Source organism: Rhinopithecus roxellana, chromosome 11, assembly GCF_007565055.1.
Source record: "Rhinopithecus roxellana isolate Shanxi Qingling chromosome 11, ASM756505v1, whole genome shotgun sequence".
NCBI classification, from domain to species: Eukaryota; Metazoa; Chordata; class Mammalia; order Primates; family Cercopithecidae; genus Rhinopithecus; species Rhinopithecus roxellana.
The window spans coordinates 116,234,694-116,261,699 of NC_044559.1; the positions used below are offsets into that span (position 1 = coordinate 116,234,694).

Consider the following 27,006-nt stretch of genomic DNA (forward strand, 5'->3'; position numbering starts at 1 on the left):
ATTAACACATTTTGTATGTTACATATATACTATATTCTTACAGTAAAGCTAGAGAAAATGTCATTAAGATAGACATAAGGAAGAGTAAATATATTATGATTCATTAAGTGGATGTGGATTATTATAAAGGTCTTCATCCTTATTGTCTTCCTGAGTAGTCTTTCTGTTGAGGGACTGGTCTTGCTGTTTCAGGGGTGGCAGAAGCAGAAGAAAACTGACATAAAAGTGAGCCTGCACAGTTTAAATCTAAGTTCTTTAGGAGTCAACTGTACATTTTGAACTTGGGTGGTATGATACCTCCAGGCTTTTCTTTTTGCTCAGGGTTGCTTTGGTTATTTGTGTCCTTTTGCGGTTCCATATGAATTTTAGGATTTTTTTTCTATTTGTGTAAAGAATGTCATTAGTATTTTGATAGGAATTGCATCAAATCTGTAGATCATTTTAAGTAATATGGCCATCTTAACTATATTAATTCTTCCAATCCATGAAGACAAAGTAGCTTGTCATTTATTTGTGTACTCTTCAATTTCTTTGGTTAAAGTTTTAGAGTTTCAATATAGAGATCTTTCAATTTGGTTCAGTTTGTTTCTATTATTATTATTATTTTTTTTAGCTATCATAAATTGAGCTGTTTTCTTGATTTCTTTTTCAGATAATGAACTAATATTAATAATGATTAGTTATTAGAAAGACTACTGATTCTTGTACGTAGATTTTGTATCCCATAACTTTACTGAATTCATTTATTAGTTCTACCAGTTCTTTAGTAGAGTCCTTTGGGGTTTCTATATGTAAGACCATGTCTGCAAACAGGACAATCTGACTTCCTCTTTTCCAAATTGGATGCCTTTTATATCTTTCTCTTTCCTAATTGCTTAGGCTAGGACTTCCAGTACTATGTTGAACAGAAGTGGCAGAAGTTGGCATCCTTGTCTTGTTCCATATGTTAAAAGAAAACTCTTCCCCATTCAGTAGATGTTAGCTGTGGGTTTTTCATATATGACCTTTACTGTGTTAAGGTACATACCTTGCATAACTAATTTGTTGACAGTTTTTATGAAAGAATGTTGAAGGATGTCAAATGCTTTTTCTGCATCTACTGAAATGATCATATTGTTTTTGTCTTTCTTTCTGTTAATGTGATGTATTACACTTACTGACTTGCATAAGTTAAACTACCTTCGCATCATGCTATACTTGATCATAGTGAATCATCTTTTTAATGTGCTGCTGGATTCAGTTTAATATCTTAGTAAGAATTCCTGCATCTATGTTCACAACATAGATATTTACCTGTAGTTTTTTGTTGTTGTTGTATCATTGTCCAGTTTTGGAATCAGGGTAATGCTGGCCTCATAAAATTTTAGAAATACTCCCCCACTTACCAATTTTCTGGAATAGTTTGAGGAGAATTGTTATTAGTTCTTCTTCAAATGTTTTGTAGAATTCAGTAGTGAAGCCATCAGTTTCTAAGCTTTTCTTTGATGAAAGATTTATTTATTTATTATACTTTAAGTTCTGGGATATATGTGCAGAACATGCAGGTTTGTTACAAAGGTATACATGTGCCATGGTAGTTTGATGAACCCATCATCTACCTCAGGTATTTCTCCAATGCTATCCCTCCTCTTACTCCCCACCCCCGACAGGCCCCGGTATGTAACGTTCCCCTCCATGTGTCCATGTGTTCTCCTTGTTCCACTCCCACTTATGAGTGAGAACATGCAATGTTTGGTTTTCTGTTCCTGTGTTAGTTTGCTGAAAATGATGGTTTCCAGCTTCATCCATGTCCCTGCAAAGGGCATAAACTCATTCTTTTTTTATAAACTCATTCTTTTTTTATGGCTGCATGGTATTCCACATGGTGTATATGTGCCACATTTTCTTTACCCAGGAAAGATTTTTTATAACTAGTTTCTTCACTAGTTATTAGTCTGTTCAGATTTTTAATTTCTTTATAATTGAATCTTGGTAGGTTGTATGTATCCAAGAACTTATCTATTTCTTCCATGTAATCAAATTTGTTGGCATAAAGGAGCTCATAATATTCTCTACAATTTTCTGTATTTCTGTAGTGTCAGTTGTAACATCTCCTTTCCCATCTCTGATTTTACTTGAGTCTTGTTTTCAGTCTACCTAAAAGTTTGTTGATTTTGCTTATTTTTTCAAAAAACCAACTCTTCGTTTTGTTGATCTTTTGAATGTTAATTTGTCTTTATTTCTGCTCTGAGCCTTATTCTATCTTTCAATCAATTTTGGGTTCAGTTTGTTCTTGTTTTCCTAGTTCCATCATTAGGTTGTTCACTAGAAATCTCTCTTCTTTTCTAATGTAGTTGTGTATTGCTATAAAATTCCCTCTTAAAACTGCTCTTGCTGTGTCTCACAGGTTTTGGTATGGTGTGTTTGCATACTTGTTTGTCTCAAAGCAGTTTTTCATTTCTCTGTTAATTTCTTAATTGACCCACTGGTTGTTTAGGGCCATGTTGTTTAATTTCCACGTATTTCAAAGAATCCAAAGTTGCTCATGTTGTTGTTTTCAAGTTTCATATCATTGTGGTTAGAAAAGATATTTGATAGGATCTCTATCTCAAATCTGTTAAGGCTTGTTTTGTGGCCTACCATGTGCTCTATCCTGGAGAATGTTCCATGTGTAAATGAGAAGAATTGGTATTCTGCAGCCATTAGAATGTTCAGTAAATGTCTACTAGGTGCATTTGGTCTTTGATGCAGTTTTAGTCTGATATTTCTTTGCCAAACTTCTCTTTTATAATTGTATTGCAGTTGATCTGTATGTTTATGTGCAATCCTATTTGTTTTGTATATCTGTATGTTTCAGGGCTGAGTGCATATGTATTTATCATTGTTATATTCTCTTGTTGAATTTATCCTTTAATCATGACATAATGACCTTTTTTTTCTTTTTCCAGTTTTTGACTTAAAATCTGTTTTATCTGATACAAGTATAGCTACACCTGCTCACTTTTGGTTTCCATTTGCATGGAATATGTTTTTCCATTCCTTCACTTTCAGTTTATATTTGTCTTTAATAATGATGTGAGCCTCTTGTAGCCAGCAGATAGTTGGGTCTTATTTTTAAAATCTGTTCAGCCACTCTGTAAATTTGAGACTTTAATCCATTACATTCAAGGCTATATCGATAAAAATTTATTCTTGCCATATTTTTGTTTTCTGCTTGTTTTGTAGATCCTTCTTCCCTTCCTTTTACTCATGTTATTTTCCTTTGTGGTTTGGTGGTTTTCTGTGCTGCAAAGTTTTCTTTTCTTTCTCTTTATTGTTTATTATTCTGTAGTAATTTCTTTCTTTGTGGTTACCATGGGGCTAACATAAGAGTCTTATACTTACAATAGACTATATCGACCTGATAGCAATTTAAATCTGGTTGCATGAAAGTATTCTAGACTTAATCCCATACCCAATTTACATTTTTGTTGCTTTGATTTACTTATTTATTACATATTTGTAGCCACTAAGTGTGGTGGTTGTTTTTGACCATTTTGATTTCTAAGTCTTCATGCTAGAGAACTGAGAGATTTACACAGCACCATTAGTATTTTAAGTTTATGAACTCACCTCTACTAGGGAGTTGTGCGCCTTCACATGTTTTCATGATAATTATTGCCCTTTCTCTTCCAGTGGTAGCACTCCCTTAAGCATTCCTTATAAGGTCACCCTACTGGTGACAAATTCTCTCACCCTTTGCTTGTCTGAAAAGGTCTTTATTTCTCCTTCATTTCTGAAGGGTAACTTTGTTGGATATAATATTCTTGGCTGAGAACTCCTCCTCCCCACAAGCCCCCCTTCTTTAAGCACTTTGAATATATCATCCCATTCTCTTCTAACCTGCAAGGTTTCTGCTGAAAAATCTACTAGTAGTCTAATGGACATTCCCTTGTGTGTGATGTGCCACTTTTTTCTTGTGGCTTTTAAAATTCTGTCTTCAACTTTTGAGAGTACGATTATAATGTGCCTCAGAGAGGACTGAATCTAACTGGGGACCTCTGAACTTGCTGAATTTCTATGTCCGTATTTTTCCCAAGACTTGGGAAGCTTTCATCTATTATTTCATTAAATAGGTTTTCTGTGCCTTTCTCCAACTCTTCTCCCTATGAAGTTCCTATAATGCAAACATTTGTTCACTTAATGGTATCGCATGAGTCCCACAGATTTTCCTCACTTAAAACAAAATTCCTATTTTTTTTCCCTCTGACTGGGATAATTCAAGAGGCCTGTCTTCAAGTTCAGAAATTATTCTGCTTGATCTAGTCTGTTGTTGAAGCTCTCAGTTGCACTTTTTATTTCACTCATAATTTCTCAGCTCCAAGATTTCTGTTCGGTTCTTTATGACACTTATCTTTGTTGCATTTCTCATTCAGATCATGAATTGTTTTCCTGATCTCACTGAATTATTTGCTGTATTCTTTCGTATCTCCATGAGTTTCCTTAGGATTATATGAATTTATTTTCAGGCATTTCATAAATGTCATTTTCTTTGGGGTCTGTTACTAAAGACTTATTGTGTTCCTTTGGAGGTATCATGTTTCCTTGCTTTTTCACATTTCTTGTGTCCCTATGCTGATACCTGAACATCTAGTGGAATAGCGACCTTTTCTAAGTTTATGAAGTAACTTTCATTAGGAGATAATTCTTCCTGTAGACTGGTCCCAAGGTGTAATTTGAGTATGGTGAGTTGGCTTTAGTTCTGGGTGGACTCAGTAGCATGGTCTACATGTAGTTTTTTCAGCTGCAATCTTCATCAGCAATGTCTGCAATTGCCTCGGTGGCCTATGCTGTAGGAATTTGTGATAGTTGTAGTGTGTTTTTGCTGGGAGTAGGGGTGTTGGGCTGACTGTGTGGGTGTGGAAGGCTAAAAGGCTCTCCAACAAGCTTTTTAGGGAGGTGGGGCCACCACTAGTCGGGCTGTTGGGCTGAGCTCAGCTGCATGTGGGTGTGGCTAGAGGATGGATAAAGAGTCTACTGGTCTGATGCTGTGCCAGGTGCACATAGGTGCAGCTGTGTCAGGTGGCCCTGTAGGAGTCTGTCGAGATGAGCAGGTCCACCACTGGCCCAGCTGTTGGGCTGGATGCAAGTGTGAAATGGGGTTGGGTGGCCCTGCAGTTATTTGGAAGGCAGGGCTGCTGCTAGACTAGCTGTCAGGCTAGACATAGAGTAGCATTCAGCTGCTCTTTGGGTGTCTGTATGGGGGAATGAGGTTGCCACAGAACCAGCAGTTGGACCAGGTATGCGTGCACCATGCTTGGTGGGATAGGTGGCTATAGTGCAGGTATGTGCAGGAGAGGTATCTGGCTGACTGTTCAGTGACTTCCACACCATGCAGATCTGTGTGTTCCCTGGGGGGTGGAGGTGTGCAGTGTGTCACTTGGGTTTGAACACTGGGGTCTCAATCATTCCATCTGACCTGTGCTTTGGGTAGCTATGGTCATGGTGCTGCAGGTACCTGTGTGAATGTAGTATAAGGACAGCTGGGCCTCCAGGATGAAAAGAGTCAATTGCTATTGGTCTGCAGGGCAGGATGCACTCCAGTAGTGGGAATGGTTCAAGATGGGACCCAGCTGAAGCTGCTTAGGTTACAGGTCCTCAATGTGGACTCTGAGGCATTGCATCTGTGTGAGCTCCCGGCTACTCTCCAAACTGGATTCGGGGCCTGTGAAGTCTAGGGGACTCCTATATCAAAGATTGCTAGCATTTCTGGTGGCAATGGGGACTGCTGGGAATCAGCAGCATACCTTTCCTCATAAACAGCACCCCGTGACTGCCAAGTCTCCACGGAGGGAGACTGTGGCAGAGGCAGGATGCCTCGCTCACCTGTCCATGGTGCTGTCCTGGCCTTCCATGCACCACAGGAAGCTTGCTGCTCCCCTAGTGCTGTCCAGCATACTTCCTCAGTCACTCTAGTTGAAATATAGTTGTTTATTTGTTTAGATCCCCTTTTGGGGGAGGGATGGCATCTCTCATGGGCCATATTGCTCTGGGTTGCCTTTTCATCGTGTTGAATTCATTGTGTTGATATTGTCTTTTGATGCACAAAATGTTTAAATTTTCATTTAGTCCAATTTGCCTGTTTTTTCTTTTGCTCTCTGTGCCTTTGGTGTCATAGCCAAGAAGTCATCTCAAAATCCAGCATCGTGAAGATTTTGTCCTATGATTTCCTCTAAAATTTTTATAGTTGTAGTTCTTACATTTAGGTTTTTGATTCGTTTTGAGTTAATTCTTCTATATGTTATTAGGCAAGGGTCCAACTTCATTCTTCTGCATATGGCTATGTAGTTTTTCACTTCATCATTTCTTAACAAGACTGTCTTTTTCCCATTGAGTGGTTTTGGCACACTTACCAAAAAATCATTTGACCATATATGCAAGAATTTATTTCTGGGCTCTCTATTCTATTCCATTGGTCAATGTATCTGCCTTTAGGCCAGTACCACACTGTTTTGAGTACTGTAACTGTAGCCAGTTTGAAATCAGGAATTGTTAAATCCTCCAGTTTTCTTTCTCAAGATTGTTTTGACTACTTGAGGTCCATTGCAATTCCATATGAACTTTAGGATGGGGTTTTCTATTTCTGCAAAAAACAGCGAGATTTTCATAGCAAGTGCATTAAATCTACAGATTGCTCTAGATAGTGTGATATATTTTCACTAGTAGGACAGAACAATTATTTTTAGTAGGTTGCATTTAAATATAGACAAGCATTTCCCTATTCAAGAGTCAAAACAAAGTAGAAAAATTTTTCTTAATCAGATAATTTATTTACATAGTCTTTAAAAAGAACAAAATCTCATATAATTATATGTTGAACGAATCTTTTTAAAAGAATAAAATCTCCTTAGTCGGAATTGAGGAAAATCATCACACGGAGATTATGGAAACTGAAACTATCTCAGAAAAAGTTCAAATGTAGGAAAAGGAAGAACAGGTCTAGACAGGGCATCAGAGAGATGCCTTCATGGGCAGCCGAAGGGAGGAGGGTGCCAGGGCATAAATGTTCAACTGAGTGTAGCAGGACTACGATGTTCTGTGGGAGGCTTGGAGCTCTTGGAGTTGAGGTGTTATATTTTAATCTATCTTTATTTTTAAGAGTAGAAACTTCTACACTATTGCAGAGAAAAAGCCATGACTCACTTTTCACAATGTACATGGCTGATTCTAAGCAGTTCTGAGAGCCCTCACATATTTCTGCAAGTTTGAAAATGCTGCTTCCTCTGGGAAGTCAAGTAGGGAATGAGAGGGAAAGGGGATATGCCCTCCTGATCCCTGCCACCTCCCTCCACACTATGATATGAGCACCAAAAGAAGACACTGGTCAGGGGGGGTAAGCAGACTAAAGATGACTGCCTCTTCAGTAGGCATTGATAAGTGTACTTCAACCTTTGATCTATAACCATGTATACAAATATACTATTGAGAACATTACTTAGAAAAGGAGTCTGACCATGATCTAGATGCCTATACAACTAAAGCGCCCTTTCAGAGAAGTTTGGAGGGTATGAGGGGTTCTTGAATTTTAATTTCTAAAATATGTAACAGGAGGAAATGACTTCTTAGATACCTTCATAGGAGATAAGAGGTCAAACAAATGCAGACTGACTTAATCACTGTGAATATGACAGCATAATCTTAATATTCATCTTAACAACCTTCCCTTTTTAATGTCTAACCTCAAAAAGTGTTGCTAAAAAAGTATGGGAATTTTTTCAGCCAAGAGGACTAATACTGATGTTTAAATGCCATTGTAATATATTACTAGACACTTGCTCATAGTGAAGTATGAAACGAAATTAACTTTATTTTTTTTATTTACATATAAATACCCTTGAATCCAATTTTATTAAAGGTTAAGTAAGGGATCAACCTACTATACAGAACCTAAACTTAAGTTATATGTAAAAACGGCTTGTTTCAGCTTTGCTTCCTGCTCTGGGGCTTATATTTTTATTACTTTGGTGCTATGTGTTACATTCTCTACAGAGGCTGGAGATGGTGAGGGTACAGATATTATGTCATATAAAATATGTACAAAGATAATTAAGAAGTATGAGTGACACAACTGCCAAGTCTACATAAAAACTGCAACAACTGTAACTTAAATTCCAGTGAATTCAAAATTCTTCATGCTAAAAATAAACCAATTCAATTGTTTTTAGGTTATATATTAAGAATGCATTTTAATGCATTTTCATGAGACATTTTCACTTGTTCTCAGGTTTAACAAGAATATTTCAGAAGAAGCAATGAGAAGAAAACCACAACTATCTGAAAGCAATTATTTCCATATAACCATGTATGTAAACACACATATAAATGTAAGTAACCTTCTTCAGAACTGGAGAAATCTAAGAAAAGCAAACTATATACCAAAGCTAATATAAATAAAGGATGCCTTATTGTCTAGTATTACTCCACAGTCAAGCACAGGCCAAGGACATAAACTGTTGTACTTCAAAAATTTAACAGTAGGACTCAAGAAAAATGAAAGCAAATTAACTATATGACTCAAGGGAAAAAATGTCTATCCCGCCTCTCAAGGATTTACTTAGACAACTTACCAGTCCTAACACATAAAAATGCATTACTATAAATAACAGAGTGAAAGTGGAGATCTACCACAATTTTGGACGCGGGTGAGGATGATTACATCATGCATTTGTTTCCAGTATTTTTGGAAAGCCAACTGTCTTGGGTTAAAAATATGAAATACTGTCACAGTAACAAATAACAAAAAAAGAAAGTACTATGATACTCTACTCAAGAAAGAAAACAATCAACAAACACAAAGGCATTTTCAACATGTGAAGGTGTTTCCAAAGCTCCATTTATTAAAAAAAAAAAAGAAAGAAAGAAAAGAAAGAAAGAAAGAAAGAAAGAAAGAAAGAAAGGAAAAAGAAATAGAGCTTGAATTATCTGGGCCCTGGCTTGACTCCAAGCATTGGCACTTCTTGCTATTGGTTTACACAGCATTTTCAATCCCCAAATTCCAGCTTGCTACTATCAATTCCCAAATTCCAGAATATCCTAATATTCCTTAGCATTAATATAATAAAAACTGACATCAAAAAGGGGGACACAGAATTTATTCTTAGTAGCAAGAATTATTTTAAACACAAAATAACAACCTTAAGCAGTAAATAAACTGTATGTGACATGTTATACATTATTCACATTTACCATTTTATTTGATTATCCGGATCTGGAAAGCCAAAGAGATGGTCACAAGGGCACAAATTTTTGTTTGCAAGTAGTCTGACATCAACAAATGTGAACAAATAGTGTCCTCTAATTTGATGGAGAGCCAGGTCCCCTAGCCAGTGATGAAAATGTAAAATGGTAAATGGTACGTCTTAGGAGAAACAAAAGTAGGCCTCTCAGAATGGTCACTCGTGGCTCAACTTTTATACAACTGTATTTAAAAATTGTAAAATAAAGTAACAAAAAAAATGGCTCACATCTGTAATCCCAGCACTTTGGGAGGCCGAGGCAGGCAGATCACCTGAGGTCAGTAGTTTGAGACCAGCCTGGCCAACATGGTGAAACCCTGTCTCTACTAAAAATACAAAAATTAGGCAGGCGTGGTGGTGGGCACCTGTAATCCCAGCTACTCGAAAGGCTGGGACAGGAGAATTGCTTGATCCCTGGAGGCAGAGGTTGCAGTGAGCTGAGATCGTGCCACTGCACTCCAGCCTGGGCAACAAAGAGCAAACTTCATCTCAAAAAAAAAAAAAAAAAAATTACATTGGCTGGGTGCTAGGCTCATGACTGTCATGCCAACACTTTGGAAGGCTAAGACAGGAGGACTGCTTGAGGGCAGGAGTTGAAGACAAGCCTGGGCAACATAGTGACAACCTATCTCTTCAAAAAGATAAAAAATTCGCTGAGTGTGGTGGTACACGCCTGTAGTCCCAGCTACTCAGGAGGCTGAGGCAAGAGGATCACTTAAGCCCAGGAATTTGAGGCTGCAATAAGCTAGGACTGCACCACTGCACTCCAGCCTGCACGACTGAGGGAAACTCCATCTCAAAAACAAAAACAAAACAGAAAAACCCCAATGTCACTCAAGATCATTCTTAGGGCAATTCAGCCTCTTTTCCAGTCCCTTTTCCATCAGACAAGGGTGGCTCACTTGTATCACCCAAGCACACCATGGCCTGTCTTGCTTCTTCACCTACCCAAATACCCTCTTCTCCCCTCTGCCTCCTAAAACGTAACTTATTTGATGTTACCTCTTCAGAGAGACCCGCCTGGATCTCTCCACTAAAAGCTGGTCCTTCTTATTTTAGTTTCTCCCAGAATCTACTGGTTTGTTTCAGAGTACTTACTATATTTTGCAATTATTTTGTTCATGTTTATTCCCTTTGGTCTGTTTCTCCAACTGCACTGTAAGCTCCATGGGCACAGGGGCCGCAGAGACATGCTCAGTGTGGTGCCTGGTGATGACGCCTTCTCTAAGCTCTGTCTTCAGCAATGGGCTGCTATGTCTGCACTCCTATCACTTGGCCACATCCCACTGTTTCCTTACCAGCTTCTCTCATTCAGCAGGGAAAAAGAAAACAAAAATGTTTGCCTTAAATGAATATCTAACAATTCAAGATTGGGGACAAAGGTTTTTGCATATATGCACCAGAGACTAGCCCACATGCTTTATGTATATAATCTCACCCCTCAAAGGAACCTGCAAATTGAGGTGTATTGCAGCCAAGGAAAATGTGGTGCAAGGATTAACTCATTTCCCAAAGGTCACAGGGTCAGTACACGGTAAGGCTGGGATTCAAACCAGGGTCTGTTCCTTCCTATGCAGCACAATCACCTGTCTGAAGGGACATTTGCTTTCCTTCCCGCAATTCTTTCCAATCTTTCCTTTTTCCCCATCTCTTCCCTTTAAAGAAACGTGACAGTGGCAATGGCAAATAAATCTTGATGTTCTTTGGAGTCAAGGCAACTGGCTGATTATCCCTAAACCAGTACCTAACCATAGTTATGACAGAAAACATAGAGTTTATTACATATTCTGGATAGCAATGAAACATCCATATCTCAGAAATATTTCTACAAATATAAATATTGAACAGAAATAAATTATCAAATAGAAATTAAATGTCCAACAGAAATGCACATAATCACTAAATCATGACAGATAGTGGCAGAATTACTAGATAATCTCTGAATATTTTACAGTAAAAAATGTATAATATCAACAAGAATATTTAGGGAAGAACTCTAATTTTACAGTTAAACTCAGGGTAAACAGAAAACCCTCTTAATTCTTGTTCAACATTTTCTCATGCACTCGAGTTTCTCATATAGGTAAGTATACTACACAGAATATATAAATAAGCATACTACTCTTAAGGATTGCAATGCCCTCTTTCACACGTGTGGATGTTTTGTGTGTGTGTGCATCTGTGCACACACAAACCCCCCTCCAGCTATCACATGGTTCTTAGGAGTTATTTCATATATCACTGGATTCATCTGTTAGGGCTGCCACGACGGTCTGGGCACCATGGCGAAACCCCATCTCTACAAAAAGTACAGAAATTAGCTGGGCGTGGTAGTACACATCTCTTGTCCCAACTGCTTGGGAGGCTGAGGTGGGAAGATCACCTGAGCCTTGAGAGTTTGAGGCTGCAATGAGCTGAGACTGTACCACTGCACTTCAGCCTGCACAACTGAGCAAGACCCTGTCTTAACATTCATACATAAATACATACATATATAAAGTATCTGGTTCTGGTTCACCAAAGTACATTTTCATTTATAAACATTCCATTAGTGCAGTTTGTGTCACAAAGATAAAGAACCTGTCCATCAGGTGCTCTTGGTCTAGTGGTTCACATGGATACTGAAGAGTGAGCTCATGAGAACACCAAAGGCTCTTGACCCAGGGTAGAGGCAGCAGTGAAGAGGCTCGGAATGACTCTCTGGAGAAGGAGATGCTTAACCAGATATTAGTGAATACAGCAGAGTCTCCAAAATCTCCAGAGGTAGAAAGCAAAACCCACAATGCAAACAGGGAAGCAGGGGAAGATGAGTCCAGAGAGGCAGGCAGGGGCTGGATCACGAGCCACCTTTCTGGCTGGGCTAAGGAGCTCCAGCTTTACGTGGACATGCCAAGAAATAATACAAAGGTGAAAGCACAAAAGCCACAAGGTCTGACTGCTTCCAACAGAACACTTGAGCCATTCTGTACAGAGCAACAGTCATTGCCATACACAGGCTTCCTGGCATGTGCCTGGGAGGCCTAAGCCACTTCTTGAGCAATTTGTTACTCGTGATGGTTGAGTGACTTACAAAATGTTCTTCACAAATTAGGCTAGATCCAATATTAACCCTTTAATGGTATCACGCTCATTGACTTGCATTGCAATAGGCTTTCTGAGTGGGAGAGACGTGGGTGGCAAATGGAAAATCGACGCCCTGGTATTCCTTCTCCATTTCCATACACTGCCATTAGAATCCCGAATGTACTGACATTATGAACTCGGACAAGTTCGTATTTACCTCTCTGCATCTCAGTTGCTTCATCTAAAAGATAAGGATTATAAGTGCTTACCTCACGGCATTACTAAGGGATTGAAGAAGGCCTGCTACATAGCAAGTACAACAGAAACTTGTACTGTTAATTACTACCATGGCTATTGCTACTGCCACTGTACTATCATAGTAGTTCTCTCTTATCCAGGTTTTATTTTCCTGGTTTTAGTCGCCCATGGTCCAAAAATAGGTGAGTCCAGTATGAAGAGGTATTCTGAGAGACAGATATTACATTCACATAGCTTTTATTATAGTATATTGTTATAACCGATCTATTTGATTATTATTATTAATCTCTTACTGTACCTGATTTATAAATTAAGCTTTTTCACAGGTATGCATGTACCAGAAAAGCAGAGTGCCGTATATCTAGGGTTCAGTACTACCTGCAGGTTCAGGCATCCACTGGGGGTCTTGGAACATATCCCACACTAATGAGGTGGGAATATTGTTTAAGAAAACAGATGAAAAGTAAGAACTTCTGATCCAGGAAATGGATATGATGAAGCATGGGAGCTGACGCCCAGGCTTCTAGCTAGTGAAGGTATGAATGGTGGTGTCACTGACCTAAGCACAGAATTCAAGAGGAGTGGAGGAGCCCAACCTCAGGCACGTTAAAATGTGAGGTGCCTCCGGAACATCGAAGTGAAAATATCCGCCAAGCAATCTAAGATGTATCATCTGGGGTATCAGGTAAGAGGACTAGCTAGATTGGGGATATGGAATTAGAACTCATGAATGAAGAAATCCAAAATTAAAGTTAAGGATACTGTGGGTCTAGACAGCATTTACAGAAGGGCCAAATAGACAATATTCCAGACAATAGAGATTAGAGAAAATCAAGTTATCTGTCTTAAGAGCACACTTTTTATATAACTCAAACTATATATGTGTGTATCTGATTATATGTGTGTGTGTCTATACACATATATACACATATACATGTATACAGTGACACATATACATATATAACCTGTATATATACACAAACACATACATATATACACACATGTATACAAACATACACATATGTATAGACACACATACACATATATATCGTGTGATATATATGTATACATATATATATATACAAAAAAAGACGATTTACTGTATTAGTTGGCACATAATTTGAGCTGGGAGGGCAAAGTCCATGGCAATGTGACTTCATTATTCTTATGAATGTTTTCAACTGTGGGTACCATTTTGGTGAACTGGAAAGCAAAGATGCAGTCAGACATACAGGTTACATTTCTCTTTAATTATATAAGATCCAATGTTTTTTCAACCTTCAGATAAAAAAGTTTCTTAAAAATGTCGCTGTCACTTTAAATCGTAAACCTGTGTCTATTTTTAAAGAGACACTGTTCCTTCGGTAAAGTTACGGCTCTGATTTGAAGGGGCTGCCATGTTGGCACCAAATTATACACACTAGAACAAAAAGCACCTCCCCTACAGTTCAGTGAAGCATTTGAGCAAGAGCTCCAATGGCAGATTCCAGATGCTTTTTAATGATGAATGAGAATATTAAGCTTGTACTTGAAGGCAGCATACAATAATTCTCTATTCCCTGATATTAAAAACCTATAAAGGAACATAAAGCTAGGCACATACTATAATTTACCCCCTCTGGTTAAAGCATTCTTCTGAGTTAACCAGCCTCCAAGAAGAATTGGAAGCTTCAGATGGGTTGGCAGGTGTCAGGGCTAACACAGGAGAGTGGAGAGCTGGGCCTGCAGGAAGACAGACTAGAGGGTGGAGGGCAGGATGCTGGGATGAGTGAGGGCGAAGAAGGCGACTGAGATGGCCCCAAAAGGAAACTCAGTCCACCCATGCAGAGATATAACAACATGGTGAATATTCACCATGTTGGTAAATATTCACCATGTTGGTAAATCTCTGCATTATCAGTCCTGGGTTGTTAAATGCACTGATTCCTAGCTAATTTATGAGACATGCATTTTTATTTATTTATTTATTTATTTTTGAGATGGAGTCTTGCTCTGTCCACCAGGCTGGAGTGCAATGGTGCGATCTTGGCTCACTGCAACCTCTGCCTCCTGGGTTCAAGCAATTCTCCTGCCTCAGCCTCCGGAATAGCTGGGATTACAGGCACCTGCCACCATGTCCAGCTAAATTTTTTGTATTTTTAGTAGAGATGGGGTTTCACCATGTTGGGCAGGCTGGTCTCAAACTCCTGACCTCAGGAGATTTGCCCACCTCAGCCTCCAAAGTGCTGGGATTACAGGCATGAGCCACCAGGCCCGGCTGAGACATGCAGTTAAATAGGAAGGAATAAAAACATTTTTGTATATTCTCCTTCCCTAAACTCTACTGTGAAAGAGAAGAGAACAAAATATAATAAAATGGCTTCATAAATAAGTGGTTATTACTCCAACATCATAAACTATCATGAACATTAGCTGAATACAGGGAAACTGGACCAAAATGAGGGAGGGCACGAGCAGTGAACACATGGCTCCTTGGAATTCTAGCATGACAGATTTTTCTCAGTCCTTTAGACCACTGAAATGAGCCACTGGCTAAAGGGCTAAGATCTGAGTGAGAATGTACTAAAAGAAAAGGGGCAGCAGGGGGTATCCCCAGAGAAACCCCGCTAACAGCACATGGCAGAAGAGGAGCAGAAGGGGGAATCACAAACAGTGACTTTACTGTCCGAGAAGGAAGTGACAGGAACGAGGGACGGGACATAGTGCTCACTCATCGGCACGTTGACAGCCTCTATTTCACTGCCAGTCCCAAAGTGGGGAATGACTCAAAAGTGACAGGGCCGTTGCTTAAGCCAGTAAGTAGCTCAAATGAGAACTAGAGCTGACACACAGATAATTCGTATATCATGGGAGCAAGCAAAATGAAGGAAATACTGCTCTATGCAACAATGGGGATCAATCTCAAGCAGCAATGTTGAGTGAAAGCAGCTAGAATGCATACTGAATGGTTCCATTCATGTAGAATCCCAGAACAGCAAAACTCAATAGTATTAGAAGTTGAAGAAGTGGCTACCTTTGAGCAGAGAGGAAGGCCTGCCTAACGACTGAAAGGAGACCAGGGGAAACCCTGAAACTCTAGTGGTATCCTATCTCTTGACCTGAGTAGTTGTCTGAGTTTTCGCATGTTGATCATTCACTGAACTATAAGCTTATGTTACATGTGCTTTTCTCTACATGTACAATGCTTTAATAAATACAGTAGAGATGAGGAAAAGAGAGAATATGAATAAATAAAAATAAATAATCCTGTGTACATCCTAGGAGAGAAAGCAAGTCATCAGTAAGCGGGAAACTCAAGTTAGGCCCCACTGTCACATTAGGGAAATTCAATGCCCAGAGACAGTATCTACAAGGTTCTAGTAAAAGAAAAGGTGACTCGAGATTTTTATACCCAGACAAATTATCAATTACATGAGAAAGGAACTGATATTCTCAAGTGTTAGGATCTGAATGTTTCTGTTCCTCAACAATTCATGTTCAAACTTAATTATCAACGAAAGCATCTTGAGAGGTGGGGCCTTCAGGAGGTGATTAAGTCATGATGTTTATAAGCCCACCTAAACCCATGTGAAAGGGATTCTGTGTGCTTATAAAAGGGCTTGAGGAGGGAAGTTCATTCCTCTCGCCCTTCTGTCCTCTGTCACGGGAGGAAACAGCATTTCTCTTCTCCAGAGGATGCAGTGTCACCAGATGGAATGCAGCCCTCGCCAGACAACTGAACCTGTCGGCTCCTTGATCTCAGGCTTCCCAGACCCCAGAATGATGAGAAATAAAGTTCTATTACTTATAAATTACCCAGTCTCAAGCATTTTGTTATAGCAGCACAAAACGGACTAAGACATCAAGTATGCAGGAACACAGGACATATAACATAAACCATATTTGAAAGAAACAAAAATAAAATTCTTGGCAATTAAATCTAGCCAAATAAGCAACAAATCAAAGAGCTATCGAAACTATTTTGAAAATTAGTTTAAAAATAGTTATATATGTACAAAACCCACACAGAATATAGATACATATGTATGTATATATGTGTATATGCATATAAAACGTCTCAATATTGTCAATAATTGTTATTTTTACGTTAGAGTAATATTTTAGGAAGTAATAGCTTAATATTCTTGGACTCACATAGTAAAAGTTCAGTAATTACCTCATTTGATTTTCCTTTCTTAGATTCAAATTTACGTTTAAAAATAGTACGTTTCTTCATTTGTCAATATAGTTACCTTTCTACATCTTGACTCACCTTTCTGTCTATCTTAGGAATGTATCCCTTTTATTTTTTTGAGACAGAGTCTTGCTCTGTCACCAGGCTAGAGTGCAGTGGCACGATCTTGGCTCACTACAACCTCCACCTCCCAGGTTCAAGCGATTCTCCTACCTCAGCCTCCTGAGTAGCTGGGATTACAGGCGCCCACTACCACGCCCAGCTAATTTTTGTATTTTTAGTACAGATGGGGTTTCACCAAGTTGGCCAGGCTGGCCTCGATCTCTTGACCTCGTGATCCACTCATCTTGGCCTCCCAAAGTGCTGGGATTACAGGCATGAACCATTGCACTCAACCAGGAACGTATCTTGAATGATGATCACCAAAACATAATTCTGGTTATTTCAAGGTGGTGGGAATTTGACTGAAATGTTTTTAGCTTTCTGAATGTTTCAGTTGGTTGAAAAAATGACTATAAATTATTTTTATGATAGCGATACCATCTTTTTTCTCATATTGAATTAGTCACCAACAAAATGGCCCAGCTGCCTTTTCACCATCACTCTCCTACTCTACCTCCCCTCCCAAAATTTGCAGTATTTAATGTATCTTAAAAACTGGACCTCTTTATTTACTATCTGTAGGCACTGGATGAAGTGAGCCAGTAGGTTCAAGGAACAAAACAAAATCCACCATGCAGAAGGGCGTTGCATACGGTTTGACTGTTTTATAAACAAGATGACAGATTCTGATGACTAAACTTGTTTTCTCATTATCAAAAGCAACACTCTGAACTCCAGAACATTTGCTTCAACAACTTACCTGGAGTTAATGAGGGAAGAGTTTCAAGGAACTAATTAATGTGCATTCCTCACAACACAGGCTGCCAGTTGGTGGTTTTTGCCAAGATGCCTACCATAAAGGAACAGGATGTGGCCTCCCATCTTACCCATAGTGACAGGAGTCATTGACTTCACAGTGGACTCACCTGGGCGGAAAGAGTGACAGTGTTCCGCCTGGCTGAATCTTTTGTTATAATTTCACAGAGTAGATAACTTGACTGGAGGCAAATGGATGCAAATCCTCCCAAAGCACCCAATTCAACTTTTATATCAAACTTAAAAACAAACATTCTACCTTTTCTGAGATAAATATGTGTTTCTGGCAAATTCACAATCACAATGAAGGCCAATTAAAGTTCAAACAGAAGCTGGCAGGAATTTCATTTTCCTCAGAAACAGCAGAAGGCTGTTCAATTGTGGACTGCCGCTACCAACATGCAAGTATTACTGGTCATGCGAGGTAATAACAGGGCTGGAATGCCAAAGTCTGTGTCTCTGAAAATATACAAAATGTCCAACTCGGGCCACTGTTTTTGGCACAAGTTCTGGGAGACTCTTAGGGAGAACGTTTCGTATTTTTCCCTCTGGATCCATACTGTGAACCAGGCCCTGAAATTTCCAGTGATGACATGAGTAAACATTAACAGTAAAGTGATAAAATAAGAAGATTTTTAAAACAGCATTTAAGACACCACTGGCCAAACGGCGTCGTGCTAATGACTTCTACTTTTAGATGACAAGTCGTGCTATTTAGACAACCAAATTTCACTGCAGACAGCCTTCAGGAACAGGTACCAAGGCAACCATACTGCTGCCAGGCTGTGGGTAGCCGTGGGGAACTAGAGGAGGGAGAACACACGGATGAAGATCCAAAACACCACCACAAACTTAAAAAAAATTATCTACAGAAAAACTAAAAACTGGACTTCATTCAACATCCATCTGGCATCTCGGAGAGAGAAAGAAATCACTTAGGGCTCCCTGTCTTCAACAAATTTTATCTTTCAAAACTGCAAGTAAGGCAGATTCCAACCCTCTGAATGAGACTATTTGCAAGAGATTTGGGTGGCTGACATTTCAGTGTTATTTCTGGACATGACATCTTTGGTTGATTACTTGGGTATAAAATAATGAGCGAGTGGCCCCTGTCACTCCTGTTAGAACAGCTAAAAGCATGCCAATGCTGCTGTCAAAATACGTCATAAAAGACTCATATTTCAAAATAGTTTGGTGTCAAAAGCTATTAATCATAATATCAATATATAGAATGAGGGAGGAGAGCAATATAAACTTCATTTCTCCCCAATATGAAGAATAAAAATCAGTCATATATGATTTTTACACCCACACCCTTCATCATACCCAGATCCAAATCCCAGTGGAATCAGGATCAGGAAGTGAGGCAGAACCCTGCAGACCAGCCAGCTCATCCAGAAGATGAGAGGTGGGCCCATGACAAAGCAGGGGAAAGAAACCATTTTCACAAACGCAATGGAACCATGAGGTACACAGGTGTGTTATTATGAGTGCGAGGCTGGGTGATGGCTCCCCAAATATATTTCTGTCCCAATCCCTGGAACCTGTGCGTGTCAGCTTATGAGGCAAAAGGGACTTTGCCAAAGTGGATACGTGGAGGATCTTGAGTTGGGGAGGTTATTTGGGTGGGCCTGATATAATTACAGTGGTGCTTATAAGAGGGATGGGAGAAGAATCAGAGTGAGAGGAGAATGCATTGTGATGACGGAAGCAGAGAATGATGCGGTGGGTTCCAAGGATGGAGGAAGGGGCTCTAAGCCAAGGAATACAGGCAATCACTAGAAGCTGAGAAAGGCAGGGAGCCATTCTCCTCTAGAGGCTCCTGAAGGAACTGACTTGGGTGACATGTGGAATCTAATTCAGTGAAACAGATCTCAGACTTCCGCCCTCCAGAAGTATAAGAGAATAAATTGGTGCTGTTTTCAGCCACTAAGTTTGTGCTCATTGTTTACAGCAGCAATAGGAAACTAAGGCACTATGCAAACATATGCCGCGTACTTATCTCCATTAGCACTTTCAGCTATTCTGCAACTTATTTTTCTAGGCCTCAAAATACTATTCATAAAGCATCTATGAAAGCTTTTGCCTCTTGTTACACAAAGTGAGAGTAGAATAATCTACTTTTGTCTTGGCACAGGAAATTTGCAATTAAATGCAACACGTTTTAATTCTTACAGAAGGCTATGAAACATTATTAGCGATATTGCAAAAACAAAAATACACTTCCAATTCAGACCCACAAAATGAGCACTCTTCGATTACACTTCTATTCACCTCACTGTGGGTATCATGCTATTGGTTTTCTTCTGGGTGCGGCAGGAAGTTTCAGTGAAAGAGAAAGAAAAATTAACAGATAAGCCCAAGTACCTGGCCACTCAGGCTGAGAAGGGAGTGGCAGGAGAACTGAAGGCTAGACAGTCAAGGAAGGCTAACTGTAGGCTAGATGGCCAAGGAAGGCCAAGGAAGGTGGTCAGTGATCTGCCTGCCCCCTTCTTCCCTACTCCTTATAGCCACAAAGGTATGAAAAGATATGGAGACTTCTGAAGCAGTCAAAACAAAGATACTATCACTCTCAGAAGGCTCTGCACTAGGATTCAGATGAGTTAGGGGTTTGTTTTTCTTTTTCATGGCATTGATTTCACTGTTTATGTCAAAGATTGTTTGCAAAAACAGTTGTGATCATCCCTCCCTGTCTCCCCGTACCTTCCATGCCCTTGGTGTTTCCTTGCACACTGGCTCTGGGTCTAATTATGTGAATTGCTTTGGTCAATAGAGAGGGCATTAGCAAATGGGAATGAAACACACTTGGAAAGTGCTTGTGTACCTCGGCTTATGTCTTAGTCCATTTTTTTGTTGCTATAATGGAATACTTGAAGCTGGATAATTTACAAACAAAAGTGGTTTATTTGGCTCCTGGTTCCACAGGCTGCACTAGAAGCATGGCGCCAGCATCTGCTTCTTGTGAGGGCTTCAGGATTCCACTCAAGGCAGAAGGGGAAGGGGAGTTGTGTACAGATGACATGGAGAGGATGGAGGGATAGAGGGAAGGGAGGTGCCAGGCTTTTTTAAAGAATCAGCTCTCCTGGGGACTCACAAAGCAAGAGCTCACTTATTACCATGAGGACACACCAAGCCATTCAAGAGGACTTCGCCCCAATGACCCAAAGACTTCCCACCAAGCCCCCCACCTCCAGCACTAGGGATCAAATTTCAACATCAGATTTGGAGGGGACAAACATCCAAACTGTATCACGCATGTGAGCTGTGCCTCGTGCTATCCCTGGAAGAGACCGCCACGTGAACAAACCCAAGCTAGCATGTCAGAAGGCGTGAGAAGCCACCCGGAAGAGAACTGCAGTGCCTTGGACAATGGTCTGCCAGCCACCACACACATGAGTGAGACCAGCCTAGGTTACCCTATTAGCCAACCCCCCAGCTGACCCCACATTCAGGAGAGAGCCCAGTAAATATCAGCTCAGACGGTTCTGACAAAATTGTAAGATGGTTTTGTTTTATTCCACTAGGTTTGGGGGTATTTTGTCGTGCAGCAAAAGGTTACTTGATAAAATCTATAAAGCTAACACCAACACACTGGAGAAATTATGAAAAATAAAAAACAAGTAGAAAAATAAAATCACTGAGAATCCCAACATACAGACACATTAACCAATAACTTTTTCATTTATTTATGCAACTATGTGAATATTCTCTGTAACTGGAATCACACTGTAAAGCAATGTTGTTGTTGTTGTTGTTGTTTTCAGTGAGACCGAGTCTCACTCTGTCACCCAGACTGGGGTGCAATAGCGCGATCTTGGCTCACTGCAACCTCTGTCTCCTGGGTTCAAGCCACTCTCATGCCTCAGTCTCCCAAGCAGCTGGGATTATAGCCAGCCTTCATGCCCAGCTAATTTTTTATTTTTAGTAGAGACAGGGTTTCATCATGTTGGCCAGGCTGGTCTAGAACTCCTGATCTGCCTGCCTTAGCCTCCCAAAGAACTGGGAGTACAGGCGTGAGCCACGGCACCCAGCCTTGTAAAAGCAATTTTATAATGTGCTATCGTAAGTATTCTCATGTCATTTTATGTTCCATCACCTACTAGTTAATTTAACCATTTTTACATCAAGGTGGCCTCAAAGCTTCTACTGTTAAAAATACTGCTGCAAAAAGCATATTTATACTAAGCTTTTCTGAGTTCCTGATTATTTCCTGATGATAGAATTCCAAGGGAACTTACTGCAACAAAAGGTTGGAAGCTTTCACAGTGCCTGGCATATACTCCAAAAATGGGTCTAGAATCAACACAGTAATTTACAATCCAACAGCAATGCATGAAACTATTTCACCAAATCTTTACTATCACTTTGCATTATTATTTTCTAAAATCTTTGTTAATCGATACTCTAAAAAATGGTAACTTGTTTTAATCTGCATTTCACTGATTGCTACTAAGGCTGACCAGTTTTTTTTTTTTTTTTTTTTTTTTTTTTTTTTTTTTTTTTTTTTTTTTTTTTTTTTTTGAGACGGAGTCTCACTCTGTTGCCCGGGCTGGAGTGCAGTGGCCGGATCTCAGCTCACTGCAAGCTCCGCCTCCCGGGTTTACGCCATTCTCCTGCCTCAGCCTCCCGAGTAGCTGGGACTACAGGCGCCCGCCATCTCGCCCGGCTAGTTTTTTTGTATTTTTTAGTAGAGACGGGGTTTCACCGTGTAGACCAGGATGGTCTCGATCTCCTGACCTCGTGATCCGCCCGTCTCGGCCTCCCAAAGTGCTGGGATTACAGGCTTGAGCCACCGCGCCCGGCCAGGCTGACCAGTTTTTTATATGCTTGGTCATTGATCTTCTCTTGCAAAATATCTGTTCTTGCTCATTTTTTTTCTACTGAGGTATAAAAAGTAGCTTTCTGCCATTTATCTCCAACACTTTTGAGAGTGGTTAAGATAAGGTGATATTGTAGGGACAGGGCAGAGATATTTAATCCCAGGTCCCATGGTCAAGTACATACAATTTTTCCTAGAGAGAATCTATGGCTTTCATTGACTTCCTTAAGGGGCTGGTGGACTTAGAAACTCTGAGAACCAACTGGGCTAAATGAGGAAGTACAGTATCAGTAGCTTCCACCAAACTGATGCCTCAGTAATACCCAACTAGTCACAGAAGACCTAACTGAATGAAAGGCAGAAGTTCTGATGAGTGCTCATGGAAAGTACACAAAGGGACAGAGACCAGTAACAGTTTAAATTTATATTTAAGTCATGAAATGTAATATATACCACTGCTTTCCATTTTCTTACTGTTGTTGATTCTGCTATGTGCCAGCTACAGTCTCACCTCTAATTGCTGTGGACTGAATATTTATGACCCCTCCAAATCCATATGTTAAAGTCCTAAGTGCTAATGTGATGGTATTTGGATGTAGGTCCTTGGAAGAGAATTAGGTCATGAGAGTGGATCCCTTATAAATAGGATTAGTGCTCTTATAAGAACAGATATAAGAAAAACGATCTCTCTGCCATGTGATGATACAGAAAGGATGTGTCACCTGGGACCAGAGAGAGAGCCCTTGCCAGGAACTGAATTAGCCAGCACTTTGATCTCGGATTTCCCAGCCCACAGAACCATGAGAAACAAAATTCTGCTAAGTCACCCAGTCTATGGTATTTTTGTTATAGCAGCCCGAGCTGACTAAGACACTGTTGAAGCTTTTTTAGATGATCTCAAGCCTTGATGATTTCTGCCCAGGCTACATGTCTACTGCAATGATTGGTGTCCCAATTTAACAAGTTAACTATTCTTCAGGTTTCACTAGGTTAGTAGCTCTGTTAGAAACAGAACTGGGTCATACCTTTTGTGCCTTTCAGAAAGGCTTACAAAGATATCACATGAGAATTTAATAAATATTTCATAGGTTCTTAACCATTTCTGCAGAAGTGGTTAAAAGCACTTGGTTAACTTCCAAGGTTGAAAGCATGGATGGAGTTTGATAAAGTCTACCTGCATGGCTTTGACAGGTTACTCTAAGCTTCAGGTTCCTCATCCGTAAAATGCGAAAAAAGTAACTCCACCTCATAGAAATATCTTATTTAAGATGACCTATCTTAGGGAAGTTAAGCACTCATAAATGGACTATTAGTATCATCAGCCATTACCATTACTAGGCAAATATTTTCACCTGTATTCATTTCTAAAAACTGATCAATTTAAGGCACTGAAATGCAAAGTTTAAGGCATCAATTTAAGGCACTGAAATATAAATCTTATTAAAACAGAAAACCCGGTTGGGCACGGTGACTCATGCCTGTACTTTGGGAGCCGAGGCAGATGGATCACCTGAGGTCAGGAGTTCGATACCAGTCTGGCCAACATGGTGAAATCTCATCTCTACTAAAATACAAAAAAAAAAAAAAAAAAGAGCCAAGCATGGTGGCAGGTGCCTATAATTCCAGCTACTCAGGAGGCTGAGGCAGGAGAGTTGCCTGAACCCAGGAGGCGGAGATTGCAGTGAACTGAGATCACGCCACTGCACTCCAGCCTGGGTGACAGAGTAAGACTCTGTCTCAAAACAAACAAACAAACAAACAAAACAAAATAAAACAACCCAGAAACCCCAATGTTATTCTAGGTGGTGTTTGCTACAGTTCAAGTAGTGATCAGTGAAAACTCTAATAGTCTGAAGAAACAGAAAGTTGTGATAAATTAGGGTTCAAAGAACTGTTATAAAGGCTGTAACACAGATCCAAAAATTTTTGTGAAAGAAGTAGGTGAACAGCTAATGTAAAAAACATATATATACTGGGCATGCAGAAATTCTAGAATACTAAAAGCTTGAATGAGCTTGAATGAGAAGAACAACCTTACTCTTTTAGTCACTGTCCTAGGAACACAGGAAGTTGAGAAATAACAGTCTCCAAGATGTTATAAAGTTGGGCAACTAACTTTTCTGCATTCTTTTATAGCAAATTGCAGCTGGCAAAGTCTTTTAGATAGCAATTGCTTTCAATTCGGTCAACCAAAATGACCAAACAATGAACCTTTAACACTAACCATTGATCTTGCTAATTGCGTCTGCCACTATATCAGCTTCTTTTGTTCCCAGTCAGCTCTCTTCCAACATGATTCCAATTGCTAAATGGTCGGAACACACAAAGTGACAGATTTAGTGTTTCACTGGCAATTTATATAACTGACTGCAACACTGTTGTAGTGAATCATGATTTATTTGTCTCATATTGCAGCACATAACCTTTTAAATGCAAGGGGGAAGAAAGCCAACACCTCTTTAAAGTTTAATATGTGACCATCTACCACTACATCCTATGATCTGAAAGAGAGCAGATCAAATGAGTGATGTATTGCTTTTCCCTCTCAATACCTATAACTTCCTGCACAACCCATTCATGCATCCTGTGCTCACCCACTCTTCTTTATTTGCATGTGATTCAGAGGGAAATCTGATAGATATACATGAATGACATCTATACCAGTCAGCGGATAGAACCTAGAATAAAGGGTTACAATGATGAATATTTGGGGTGGGAATTCTGTACTAAAGGGCACATACGTGGATTTGGGGGCATCTTAAAACTCTCCAAATTAGATGTAAAACTTCATATGTGAAAATATATATTGGGGGTGTTATTTCCATAGGTTTCACTTGTTTCTCAAAGATTTTTGAAAAGATTAAAAATAATGGCTGAAGGAAACTTGACTTACTGTTGCAATAATGAAAAAGAATGATGACATGAATAAGCAAGTGAAGGATTAAACAGTATCACAGGATATCAAGTTTTACACCAAGGCTTAGAAGCAAAAAGTAAGAAATGTGAGAAATGGATGGTAGGCTGAATTCCATCCTAACCCTCAGTATCTCAGAATATGACTGTATTTGGAAATGGAGACTTTACAGAGATGATTTAGTTAAAATGAGGTCATATGAGTAGATCCTAATCCAGTATGACTGGTGTCCTTATAAGAAGGGCAAAGCTGAACACGAGTACTGAGGGAAGGCACAGTGAAGACACAGGGAGAAAAGGGCCACTCACAAGCCAAGGAGAGAGGTCTGGAAAAGATCATTCCCTTAAACCCTCAGAAGAAACCAATTCTGTTATTTTGACATTAGACTTCTAATCTCCACGAATGCAAGAAAATTTAAGTCACCCAGTCTTTGGCACTTTGTTATGGCAGACCCAGCAAACTAATACAGTTGGTCTCAGCTATAACAGAGCATTAACAGATAAGTTAAAAAGCAATAAAGACCAAGAAATTATTCTAGGGGTTAAAAACTTAATACCAAGAATAAAGATGAAAATGATTTTAAAGAACATGTGTACATAACATGAAGTCTGATATGCATCCTAATACTGCTATGTCTGCTATGGAATCCAGCCAATGAATGCAGGGTTGAGGGGATGACCTGAGCAAAAATAACCTCTGGAAGTTGTGTAAATGGGTAACAAAATGGCAGAAAAATAATTATACCTTTCCACATTGGCAGTTATCAAAAATTAATCCAGACTTTTGCTTCTGGCATTCTGACGTAACTGGACAAAACGTATAATAGAAAAGCTTCTAGATACTGGGTAATGTATTAGTCCATTCTCACACTGCTAATAAAGGCATACCCAAGACTGGGTAATTTATAAAGGAAAGAGGTTTAACTGACTCACAGTTCAGCATGGCTGGGGAGGCCTCAGGAAACTTACAGTCATGGCAGAGGGGAAACAAACACGTCCTATTCCCATAGTGGCAGCAAGGAGAGGTGCCAAGTAAAAGCGGGAAAAGTCCTTTATAAAACCATCAGAGCTTGTGAGAACTCACTATTACAAGAACAGCAGCATGGACTAACAGCCCTCATGATTCAGTTGTCTCCCACTGGGTCCCTCCCACATGTGGAGATTATGGTAACTACAATTCAAGATGAGATTTGGGTGGGGACACAGCCAAACCGTTATCAGGCAAAAAGCAGCACAGGACTATGACGTGGGAGGGAAGGGAAATGAGTAAGGAAAACTCTACATTCACTCTGGTTTTCTCTGAGAAGCATTTCCAGACAGCTGTACAGGAGTGGATCAAACATAACAGTGGCGATGCTGAGTTGAAAGTACAGAAATCAGAGTTTGAGGCTACTCAAGGAGCTGGAATTTGTGGGGCAAGGTAGCAGGAAAGAAGGAGCTATGAAGAAAAAGAGGCCCAGAAAGCTCCACAGGAATTCCCTTGAATTCTTGCCCAAATATTAACTGCAATGTTCGGGACAAGACTCCTCAAGACTGGGAAAGAAAAAACAAAAACTACCAGGGAAAGACCAACTGCAAGGAAGATACAAGCTAAACAATAACTGGGG

The 27,006-nt window shown here is 39.7% G+C and overlaps 1 protein-coding gene across 1 annotated transcript in view; it reads right to left on the reverse strand.

Moving 5' to 3' along the window:
- RSU1 (Ras suppressor protein 1) overlaps nt 1-27,006 on the reverse strand; it is a 234,865-nt gene that overhangs the window by 125,413 nt on the left and 82,446 nt on the right. The gene's annotated exons all lie outside the window — the stretch shown is intronic.